The sequence below is a fragment of the Rhipicephalus sanguineus genome, chromosome 1 (genome assembly GCF_013339695.2).
Source record: "Rhipicephalus sanguineus isolate Rsan-2018 chromosome 1, BIME_Rsan_1.4, whole genome shotgun sequence".
Lineage (NCBI taxonomy): Eukaryota > Metazoa > Arthropoda > Arachnida > Ixodida > Ixodidae > Rhipicephalus > Rhipicephalus sanguineus.
In genome coordinates this window covers 54,832,302-54,844,381 of record NC_051176.1, presented here as the reverse complement: position 1 = coordinate 54,844,381, position 12,080 = coordinate 54,832,302, and positions in this window count along the sequence as shown.

Below are 12,080 nucleotides of genomic sequence, written 5' to 3'. Positions count from 1 at the left end.
AAGTATGGTTGAACCCCCCCCCCCCCCCGAAAAAAATTTCTGGCTACGCCCCTGCCCGCTACACATCTGTAAGGCATTATGTGCACTTTGTGATGTGGCTGATAACGATGAAGAATTCTGGTTGAGCACTTTGCAGTGGGTGTAAAGCATTAAACCACAGACTCTCTGCGCAATTAGCATTGTGTGATGACTGGTTATTTTGCTCTTCTTCCACACTATATTACATATGTTAACACGATTTCTTTCCTGACATGACGCCTGTTTAGAGTATTTTGGCGAAGGAGTTACAAGCACCAGCATGGCACTGTGTTGGAAGACTCGATTGCCACGCATAGGGCGCGGGTTGAAATCCCATCCGATCCTAGAAACTTGTTTCTCATTTCATTTTTTCTTATTTCACGCCATAGCGGTTACGGACACCGGCGGCGGCGGCGGACAACTATGCCGCCAAAATCGGCTGTTGTGATCTCATAACAGCTTTCGCTGTAACAACTTCAGCGCCGACATGCCCACTCCACTTTGGCTTGCGTGACAGGCGTGCAAAAGTCCACTTGCGTTAATATAAACATCTCTGGCTGCCGTTGTTTTCGTTTTCCGCACAATTTCAACATATCTTTGCTTTGGAATTCCTGCCTGAGGTACGCGCTAATACTGTACCCTGAGATATGCTCACACTGCATGAGCGCAGTTGTTCCGGATTGCGAAGTTTTCTCGTGATTCGAAAAACGATTGAAAAAAATTTCGGTTTCATTCCGGAACGAAATAATAGATAAAGTTTCGGTTACGTTTTCGTTCCGGTCAAGAATATCGGTTTTTTTTTTCGTTTTTCGTTTTCGGTTTTCGTTCCGTTCCGACACACTGGATGTGGCAATCTGATCTTTTATCGAGGTCGCTTGCCATTTCGCGTTGCCACATTTCATTGTCGCCCGGATATGAACGCATTACCTCACGTTCCGGCGCCGGCGCCGGATCGTTAGTCATTAGGCACGGTGTCAACTGCGTAGGCGCGCCCTCACGCCACGCCCTCAACCAGTCAGAGCCGTTTCGCTTCCGCCGGGGGTAGAAAGAAAGGTAGAAAGGAACAATGATAGAAAGAAAGAAACAAAGAAAAGTAGTAGCTGAGGCACACCACAAGCCAAGTCCCCATTTTCCCGATAAGGGAAGGACTCCTGAATTTTTCGCGACTCTCACAGTATGAAGCGTTTGTCTCTGAACAACTGAGACCTCGCATTATCTACAGGATCCTCTTTCAAGATGTAAACGTTGTCGCAGGTCGCCGAGCTCCACCAGGCCGGAGGACATCTCTACCAATAGGAAAAACCGGGGGCTTTTCCTGTAACACCAGGATTCGACCCGAGCACATTCAGGATAGAAGTCGGATGCTCTACCTTGAAGACACCACTGTGCTGTTGCCTCTACAGCTCCGATGAGAACTGAACCCGGATCAACCAAAGGCTTCTTTGCGTTAGTGATCCTGCTCGATTTCCGCCTCCGCTGAAATCGAGCAGCATTACTACTACTACTACTACTACTACTACTACTACTACTACTACTACTACTACTTCTACTACTACTACTACTACTACTACTACTACTACTACTACTACTACTAATAATAATAATAATAATAATAATAATAATAATAATAGTAACTGTTAGGGTTTTACGTTCCAAAATCACGATATCATCATGAGGGACTCCATAGTAGGGTTCCGGAAATTTCGACCACCTGGGGCTCTTTAACGTGCTCCTAAATCTATATACACGGGCCTCTAGTATATCGCCTCCGTTGAAATGAGGCCGCAGTAGCTGGGATTCCATCCCACGACCTTCGGGTCAGTAGTCAAGCACCACATTTTTTTTTTGTTATCGAAAGAGCAATTATAGAGGCACTTTAGGTGAACTACCCCGTTGCCTTGATGTGACGCATGGTGTGACCAAGTCTACTTGCTTGTGCCATTAAGCTAAGGCTGTTATCCCGCAGTCCCTGAGGCTGTGGCATGCATCATATTCTGAACAGCGCGGTATTTTCCCAACAACGAAAACAAAAACAGCAACAGAACACATGCTTCATACTGTTCTATTCAGACAGATGCGTATCTAGTATGGGCATACGGGTCAAGATTTTGATGAAAATTAATGTACTCTTAGTTTTTGCAGTAAATGAGTGGAAACGTGCGGGCGACAACTCCAAGGAAATGACGGTCGACATGCCCTCTTTCAATTTCTTCTCATTTTCCTTAACTTTCTCGCCTTTTTGAGACGAGGGCAGAGAAGAACGTTGGCGGAAAGTCTCTTAGAAATATGGACGCCATCAAGTAGCTGTTAAGTTCGACGTTGGCCGTGTGTGGTAGATAGAAAATGCTCATCATCATGAACCGGCACGTGACATCTTGTTCACCGACTTCCCCTTCTGCATCACTACCAGAAGACGTGCGCCGATTTGTGCGGTGAGGGATGCAATAACTTGATGGGCGGGAGGACGAGTACAGAGAGAGAAAGAGAGAAAGAGGGATAGAGAGAAAGAGCAATATAGAAGGAAAGAGAGAATTTCTTGGCGAAAAACATCTTTTTTTGCCGAGGCGAGATTCGAACTCGCGTACGCATGACCCGAATGCGAGCAGCCTGACCATTCGGCTAACCAGGCACGCTGGCTGAGCAGAGGATAGCCTTCTATAGTACAGTACAGCAAGGTGGTGGGAAAAAAAAGTGAGGGTGAGGACGAGGAAAAGGAGGATGTGACAACGAGTACAGAGAGCGAGATAGATAGATAGATAGATAGATAGATAGATAGATAGATAGATAGATAGATAGATAGATAGATAGATAGATAGATAGATAGATAGATAGATAGATAGATAGATAGATAGATAGATAGATAGATAGATAGATAGATAGATAGATAGATAGATAGATAGATAGATAGATAGATAGATAGATAGATAGATACGCGCAGAGTAAAATACCACTCGAACGAACGTCAGTTAAACGAACTATTGTGTGTGCTAACTTTTTTGATATACCCCGCCGAAGCACCATTGGACCCAATGCTAATTCATTTCAGTTTAACGAGGTTAGTGCAGAGCGCATTTCAGTTCTACGAACATATTTCGTGACCCCATCCAATGCCTCCCACGACATATTGATCACGCATTGTCTGAAAGACTGGGTACAGACAGCACTTTCCGTTTTAATGACTATGTCACCTGGGAACCTCGCGTTGAGAAATGCGCCACTCTGTCTACAGAAGAGATTGTAGTGAGCGTCCTATATCAGGAAGGAGAAGAGGAGGAAGAAGAAGTTACCCTTGTAGAGGTGTCACAAAATGCGCGCACTGGACACGACGGTGGTGGAGTCACACCACCCCATCACAGAGCACCGCTGCAACCTATCGCGTCACTGGCTAAACGCAGTGGTATTGTGATAAAGCCAGCCGACAAAGGTGGTGCCGTTGTATAAGCAAAACGGATTATATAAGCGAAGCGCATAGACAGCTTAGCAATCTCACTTTCTACGAGCACCTAGACTGTGATCCCACTGAAGAGTTTAAAGCAGTTGTCCAAGATATTATCAACGATCTAGTAAAAGCCAATCAACTAGGCGATAAGGTAATACGTTCCCTCGTCCCGCTCAATCCCGCCCCTGGGTGGCTCTATTTGCTGCCTAAAACACATAAATAAAACTGTCCTGGACGCCCCATTCTTTCGGGCATTGGCACTATTGCGGAGCACCTTTCCCGTCACGTTGATGTAACAATCAGTAGCCCTCCATGTAATATCTCGTCCTTTCTCAAAGATACAAACCATTTTTCGTTGGACATCGATGACCTTCTGGTACCAAATAATTCCCTGCTCGTGACTTTAGATGTGGTTTCACTGTATACAAATATACCCCATAGCGATGGCATTCAGTCATTTATTCCTGCGTGCGAAGTATCGTCTGATGTAAAACCCATTGGAAGCGACACATTAGCTACATTATTGAAATTAATCTTACAGCTTAATGATTTTGAATTTCACGTCTAGCATTATCTTCAAGTAAGTGGAACATCAATGGGCACTCGCATTGGACCTAATTACGCTAGTCTCTTCATGTCGGTTCTGGAAAACGACTTTATTAGAAATCGGGCATTACAGCCTCTTTATTATAAGCAATTTATCTATTACATGTTTTTTATCTGGCCCCATGGTGAAAATGAACCTTTATCCTTTATAACTGATTTCAGCACTGTTCACCAATCCCTTTCGTTTCCGCATGAATACTCTCGTTCTACCGTTAACTTTCTGGACGTCACAGTTACAACAAGAAAGGAAGGGGCTGGGAGTCGGGGGGAGAAGTTGGCTTAGCAAGACCGAAAAAAAAGGCCCTCAAGTCCTGTATGCGGGGCCGAAATATTTTATCATACCCGTTTACATGCGCACGTACTATACGTTTGACCGTCCCTTATTCTGGAGGTCTGCGAACTGAACAGAATTGAAGTGAACTGAATGGTGGGAAGACGACAGCGTTAGAAAGAATGTGCTATACTGTTGTTTCTACTTCGGTGGGTGACGAAGGCGCTTTTGACTTCCTAGCATTACGCAACTCTTCATCAAGCTATTAAAAATTTGCTCCTCTCGCTTAATCCCTTCGATACAGATGGCTTTTTCATCTCTCTTCATCATTTCGTGAATGAGCGTTGTTGCAATTTTTTTTTTAGCTCTCTATAGAGGACAGACATGCTTCAAACCAGGTCGTACATATATAGTCTTTATTCTCACAGCTAGTTCATCGAAGGCCTTTATCCAACATGCCCAGATTGCGGCGCCGCTTGTGGGTTAGATCACATGCTCTGGCAGTGTCCCTCATTACAGGGTTCTCAACGCACGACCGAAGAGAAATGGAGCTCCGCGCCCAGGAGCTCAGACAGTGGCGTACCAACTTGGTCGCGAGTGGGTGGGATATATATATATATATATATATATATATATATATATATATATATATATATATATAAATATATATATATATATATATATATATATATATAGAGAGAGAGAGAGAGAGAGAGAGAACTTACTTAATTCGCACTCAATTTGATGTGATTCTTCATGTACAGACAGGATAAAATTTGGTTAGCAGTGTTCAATAACATTACAGAAAAAGTACAGTCAGTGCTACGTAGCATACGCTGAGGCAACCATACATATGTCCTATGCATGTAATAGTATGGCAAGCAACACTTTTTATAAGTTACCCACAATACTTTATGCTTGGTGAAGACTTCAGCGCAAACCAGGACGGACCACAAAGAATAGATGAGACAAGCACAGCGCCAGTGCTTGTCTCATCTATTCTTTGCGGTCCGTCCGGGTTTGCGCTGAAGTTTTCATCTTAAAAGCTATATATGTACCAACCAGGCCCAACAAAAGTTTGATTGAACTTTGTGCATAAATACAATTATGCCGATGGCGGCCTGCCCGGGCATGTAGTATAGATTTGTGTCATTGAATGAAATTTCGTTAACGTCTAGAAGCTGCTCACTAATAATTGCGTTTTTTAATGTAGGCAACAGTGACTGTACATTTCCTTTTCCGTAATTAGTACTACACTTTTTTGCAGATATTTCAGTTTGCGTATCTTATATTTTGCCTTGCTTGCTCCTAGTTGAAATAGTGTTTCTGGCGCATTGTTATTATTATTACTATTGTTATATTACTATTATTGCTAACATGTCAACCTCAAGTTCAGCTCTTTTTAAGTAAGAACTTGTGGTAATAGGGGCGTAGTACATTCCTTTTACTCATCCTATTTGTATTTGCAACTTTGCTTGGAGCGTGCGAACTTCATAGTAGAAAACAGCGCAATAATAGAAGCCAAGAAAAACCAAACAGAACTAGCGCTGCACAGCGCTGGTCCTGTTTGGTCTTTGTCTTCGTTGTATTGCGCCGTTTTCTACTTTGCTTGGAAGGCCCTCCAGCCCCTACAAGTAAGTACGCCTGTGCAAAGGGTGGAAGCGCAAACACACACACACACACCCACGCACACACACTCACACACACACACACACACACACACACACACACACACACACACACACACACACACACACACACACACACACACACACACACACACACACACACACACACACCCACACACACACACACACACACACACACACACCCCTATAGTAAAGGTAAAGGTTTCCGCCCTCTTCAACAGCCCTTTTATAACAATGTACCCACTACGTGTGTGTAAGAGAATGCGTGCGCTAATGTGTGTGCCCTTTGTTATGGGTGGCACGCTTTAAACCAGCAGCAATTACGCGCGTGATACCTTTTCAAAGTTGGCGATGTATCCACTACGTGTTCGAATACGCGCCGTTATATGTGCCTTCTGTAATGTGTGGCCGGCTTTAAACCACCAACTCGTTATGCAATTCACATGCTGTGAGGCCCGGTGGCTATGTACGCTTGTACCGCGTTTTACTGCGATATTACATCTCGTACGGTGACGCCTGCACACAGGACGCGTATGTTTCTGAAGCACGAAAGTTACTTTCAGTGCAGTTCAAAGCAGTGGCGTGGCTCTGTGGTTGAACACCTCCTTTGTCACGCCGAAGGCCGAGGTTCGATTGCACCTCGGGTACATCATCTTTTATTATTTGCATCCATGGCGATTTTTCGGTCACGAACAATGATGGTTTTTCGCTCACAACCAACAGTGCCGACGCCGACACCAGAATTCCTGCGACACGGGCTCCTTAACCCTATCGCGTTAACTAAGACATTCAACAGTTCTCCACGCTCATCGACTCATAGTAAATTGGATATAGAACAGCGGTGATGCTATTCCTTTCCAATGAAAGAAAATGAATTTCCTGAAACAGGAAGAGCGTCTGATCGGTCCATGAAACGTTTACTGGTTCAGGCCAGGCAGAGCAGAATAAAATCATGAAAGAGTGATCTAACGTTAAGAGCCCCTACTCAGCATTCTCTGCAAAGCTGTAGCGCGAAGCGTTGCATAGGCGGCCTGCACCGCAGAGAATCTGCAGTGCGTGGACGTGAGACACGGGAGACGTTCTCCACAGCTGAAGCGCAGGACAAATTTCATTATATAATTAAGTGATTACAGTGTAGAAGTAAAAGTTCGCCTCAGTTCGTGGTTTCCCAGCGTGCAGCCGACGGTGAACACTGTCGAAAGTGGGGGGGCTAGCACCCCCCTTGCCTCCCCCTCCCCCCCCGGTAGATACGCCTATGAGCTCAGACCGTCTACATCAACGCAGGGCCGTTCAGAGGGCCCGCGACGCGGCGGTTAGGCTCGGCCTACCCGTCCCGACGTGGGAGCGGACCGGTGCTCTACCGACCGCCTTAAAGGGACACTAAAGCAAATATTAAGTCGACGTTAATTGTTGAAATAGCGGTCCAGAAACCTCGTTGTGCTACTTTTATGCCAAGGAAGTGCTTATTTTGGAAAAAAGAAATCACGTTTTAGTGGTCCGCATCGCGTTAGCGCACTTCAAATCGCCCGCCTGAAATTAGACTTTCGTACGTCACCGCAATGGATGTGGACGGAGAACTTGACAACGAGACATTGGCTCGCGACGCTGGGCTCAAATTCAGCGAGAGGGTTCATTCCGTGGCACCCAGTGAAAAGACACATCGGTTTACTTGCTGCAGCACTGGCGTTGTGCACCATTCGGGCATCCGGCAATATCTCATGCATGCGGCATTTTGTCGAACTCTCTGTCAGAGCGACTTTCACAAGCGCGCAAAACACACGCGGAAGTACGCGATCCCGAAACTACCACTGAGATGCGACCGCGTGAGCGAAGCAGGGCGCCGGGCGAAGCGCAGTTCGGCGAAAACGGACCCTTTGAACCACGTGCGCGCGCCGTTCCCCATGGCAACGCCACAGAGGTTCTTTTTTCCATGAATCAAACGGAAACGAACAAACAGCATTTTATTACGTCTTTTGATGCACGGAAGGTTCTTTTTTATTGCTGCTAGTTTGATTACTAGTGATTTATTGTAGGCAGACTCTCATACGTCATCGGGATCACGTCGGAAATGTCCCACTCGTGGCGCTCATAATGTGATACATTTAGCTTAATTTCTCGGTAAGGAGGGCACTGCTGTTGATAATATTGCCGTTTTAGAAGTTGTCATACATTGAGCTTTCACTCTGACATAAATTGTTATTTGCCTTCAGTGTCCCTTTAAGCGGTAGCGTTCGTCAGGACCTGAATAATGTTCTCTGTTTGTCTGTCTGTATCCTGCATACATTCATTTTCCCTTCTTACTTGCTAATTTCCGCTCTCATAATAATTGTCTCGTGTACATTATCATGCCCCCTCCTCCCCCATTCGGCTCTCGCTGAAGCCTTCTTCGGGCTCTTATTAAATGTGTGTGTGTGTGTAGTGAGCCCACATTCGCAAAACATATCTCGAGATAGCGCATTCCGTAAGGACAGGCAGCGACTCGTGGAGACGGGGAATATATTATTACCGAAAGCGGCCATCCCGCGCGAAATTGTTCTTGAGCACGAGAAGCCTTGTCAACTCGCTCTCACCCTTTCCCCACCTCCTTTTTTCGAGAACACTGGGTTTTCTTTCCCAGCATTCAGAAACGAAGCCCAGAAGCGAGCTCCTTAATTATGGAGTGCTCAGCCTGTCGCGCTGTTCAGCATCGCAGACTACTTACGAAAGGACCTGACCGAACAACGCATTGTTGGTGCGACGTCTTGCTTGTGCTGCAGGTTCAGTTTCGAATTCGTGTTTAAATCAGGTCTACCTTGTATGAGCGCCCGCTTTTCCGGGAATATAAAACTCTGGCGTGGGTTTTTTTCCCCCTTTGATTTTCTCTTTTATTGCAACTGACTCAGCATATGCATCTTTGAAGCATGTTGTAATTAGATGCTTACCGCGTTGACTTATCGGGCCCTTCACTCTCGTAGTAAATGTACTACCTTTAGTCTGCTTAATTATCATTACTATTATTTTAATTTTCGCACCGCACAATCACAAGCACTAAAGAACGTACTGGTCACTGCGATATTATTATGACCATGGGTGACATGAATAAAAATACGTATATCGTACTTTTGTCGTAGATAAACTGCCCTCATCATAAATCAAAAGCGTAGTGCTCGAATCCTCGTGCAACAATTACACAATGCTCTTTAATTTTAGGTTCAGTGGCGAAGGTGCTCACTTTTTCTCGAACTTTGTGCTCTGGAAACTGCGCCACACTCTCAGAAAAATAAAAACGGCTTTTACGGTTATACGGTCATAGGTCGGCAACAAATGTAGAGGTCACTCAGACTCACTCATGAAATATATCTTGCCCTTAGGGCTCCCTCGGACTCAAACTCACCAAAATTTTCCTCGGCCAGACTCACTCGGACTGAAACTCATCAAACTATTACTCACCCGGACTCACTCAGATTCAGACTCACGGCTCGATCTGAGTCGGAGTGAGTCGACTCATGAGTGAGTTGGCCAACTTATGGCTACCATAGCGTGTTTCCACACCATAAACAGCGCAGTAACGGAACTTCCAGTCGTCGTCGCATGCGGGAAAGTCACGTGACCTGTGCGGAAACGTCACGTGTGACATCACTGGTAGAGTGTCGCATCGCTATAGACTGTCTGTTGTTCTGGCAGTATTGATGCTGGCCAAATAGTGAGAACCGCAGTGCGGCACGCGTAGGTTACTGGCACCCCAGTGACGCGTGTCAAACAGTAACACTGGCAAAATAGCGATACTTATGCAACGCCAGCCAGAACCTTTGACTTTCGTTCAAATTTTGGCGGTCGTCTGACGTCATGCGTGACACTTCTGCTCAAGTCACGTGGCTGTCCCGCATGTGATGACGACCGGAAGTTCCGTTACTGAGCTGTTTAGAGCATGGAAACACGTGTTACCATAGATATCGGATACGCACATGTTGCAACCTTATTAGTAGCTGCAGCGGGCAACGGTAGCGTTTGTAAGAGTCACTAAGTACACAAATGATAGTATCCGTTACTGATGTTCTCCTGCACTTGCTCCGGAAACTTGTAAGCGTCATAACGTATCCCACTTATCATCAAAGTCAGGTGGCCTCGGCCTCCACAGTGTACAGTCGAGCCGCTTCTCGAAATGCACGCATGTCAAGGCAAAATAAAATACGGGCTGAATTTACGCGTTAATTTCTTACGTTGCTCATCATTTAATACTACATAACCGTCGTTTAAAGGACACGATGAAGCGAGCTACGTAGGACTGACGGTTGAACGAGTTACTGGTGATATAGAAATACATGCGCACCGTTGGTACATTCAAACGAATTTGAATCTCGCAAGTGGCGAGTAGATTGGTTGACTTGCTCTGACTTGGAGAAGCGCGCAGCGCCACACGCACTGTATACGATACGGTCGATCTCGGAGCTGCTCCTTCTTTCGAGATCTCGCGTGAGCAGCGAGCAGAGCCCCTCAAGAACACGTGGGGCGTGCAACGCAGGGAAGCAGATTTGACGTGCGTAGTACGTGAGACGTGACGAGGGGTGCCCTACACGTTCGGCGCATTTCGAACCCGCGAGATTATCACGTACGCATCTACGCATGTGAAACTGCCGGCGCCGAAGCGCTAGCGTTTGTCGCTCGGAAGGGGAGAAAAACTAGTGAAAGAACACGCTAGAAATTGGAAGAACGATGGCCGTACTACCCTGGAACCCGGTGGAGCGCACACCGAGCGCATGCACAGCGTGTTTGCATATCCTAAATAGCGCAGTTGCGAAACTTCCTTGTTTAGATGCGAAGCATCTTAAGGCGGGGGCTTTGTCCATCCCTCCCGCGGAGTCCACACCCCCACTGCGCATGCGCGTCCCCTCCCCCTTTCTCTCCTCTCTGACGCTCCCACCCTCTCGCGCGCCCCATTCTCTCCTGCGACGAGTAGGCGGCAGCGACGCCTCCGGCGTCTTGACGTGACACGAGTAAAGTCCCTGGATATTTTTGGGAAAGTACCGTCTTTCTTTTAACCGAGCCGCCACGCCGAGCACCCTCCTCTTCCGCCTTCCACCTCCCCGTTTCACAGGCCGTCGCCCGGGACACGCGCGCGTCATCAGCGTGACATAGCATTCTTGGTAGGAATGTGGGGCGAGCCGGGTTATAGGACCGGCGCCCGCACGGTGGCCGCTTGGGAGAGGATATAGGTAAGGTTTGGACACTTGGAAGAGGAGGGTTGGACACTTTAGAGAGGATATGGAGGAGAGTGTCGCTACTTTCTATATATTAAGAGACTTTAGGCACGAGCGGCCGATGGCTCCCTCTGCTTGTGTGGCTCTTGACGCGGGGCGCTCCTGCTCTCCTTCCCTCACTGAAGAATCCTACGACGACACCAATGGCATGGACTGGAGAGAGGCAGACGCACGTAATCTTGCGACTTTGCGGTAGTCGAATACCTCGGACGCCGGCAGTTCCACGCAGCGGGAGCTGGATCGAGACTGGAAGACAGTGCTGATTCTACGCCAGAGGATGGCACGGGCTCGAGAACGCAAGAAAAAAAAATTACACCATCTCCCTCTCAAGCGAACCATCTCCCCGCTGCTTCGCATCCGCACATGGCTGCCTTTAGCGAGAGATTGTGTGATTTTTTTTAATCATAACGCCGCCGTAAAGTTTGAACGAAAGCGAAGGTGCTGTAGCGCTCAATAAGTATCGCTACATTACTAGCGTCAGTAATTGGCGTGTTACACTGCCACTGGGGGCCCAGTAACCAAAGCCGTGCCGCTTCGCGGCTCTCACTATTTTGCCGGCATCACTACTGCTAGTCACAGAGTTTCCTACAATACTTACTAGAGGGAACTCTGGCGCTAGTGTATATGGGAGCTGCAACGCATGGCGCTTCAGCCAGCATGGGAATGATGGCTATGGATTTGTCTCAACTCCGTTCTTTCGGCTCCGTTTGGCTCCGCGTCGCCTGCATCTTCTTTGTCGCAATATCAAGTTCAGCAGAAATGACACTCTCTTTACGTGTATTGCCTAACTTTTGATAAAAGGACTGGAAGTACCATTCTTGTGGCGACAATAAAAATGAGTACCGCATGAGTGTGTTCAA